This window comes from Octopus sinensis, linkage group LG20, assembly GCF_006345805.1.
Source record: "Octopus sinensis linkage group LG20, ASM634580v1, whole genome shotgun sequence".
Lineage (NCBI taxonomy): Eukaryota > Metazoa > Mollusca > Cephalopoda > Octopoda > Octopodidae > Octopus > Octopus sinensis.
In genome coordinates, this window is record NC_043016.1 from 5,072,212 (window position 1) to 5,072,853 (window position 642).

Consider the following 642-nt stretch of genomic DNA (forward strand, 5'->3'; position numbering starts at 1 on the left):
AACGCGAAGACAGGTGTATAAACAACAAGCAGGTGTACTAGTTTGATGCACGGGAAAATGAAAAAGTCTTTTACGTTTCGAGCCTACGCTCTTTAACAGAAAGAAACACTAGGAAATAAATAGAGATAGAATGAAAAGAACTTGTAGATTACAGCGAATGATTGGAACTGTTGTCTAAATTACGCAGAAGTGAAATTATCACTGACATCTCATTTCAGCAGATATTTTTTTTTTTTTTTTTTTTTTTTTTTTTTTGTACTTGTTTCAGTCATTTGACTGCGGCCATGCTGGAGCACCGCCTTTAGAGTGGTGAAAGAGTACAGCAGGATCACCACCATCCCCTGCCGGAGCCTCGTGGAGCTTTTAGGAGTTTTCGCTCAATAAACACACACAACGCCCGGTCTGGGAATCGAAACCGCGATCCTCCGACCGCAAGTCCGCTGCCCTAACCACTGGGCCATTGCGCCTCCACTTAAAAAATATGGAACGCTTCACGAATTTGCGTGTCATCCTTGCGCAGGGGCCATGCTAATCTTCTCTGTATCGTTCCAATTTTAGAATATGTACCGCCGTAGCTAGTACATATATTTACCAAAATTACATAAAAATATCTTGAAATACTAAAGAGTAAATTTATTCAAT

At 40.5% G+C, this 642-nt stretch overlaps 1 non-coding gene across 1 annotated transcript; it reads right to left on the bottom strand.

Moving 5' to 3' along the window:
* Window positions 1-475: 475 nt before the first annotated feature.
* LOC115222709 lies at window positions 476-582 on the bottom strand. The gene has a single exon (XR_003882744.1). It is a non-coding gene; the product is annotated as a U6 spliceosomal RNA (small nuclear RNA).
* Between the last annotated feature and the right edge of the window lie 60 nt (window positions 583-642).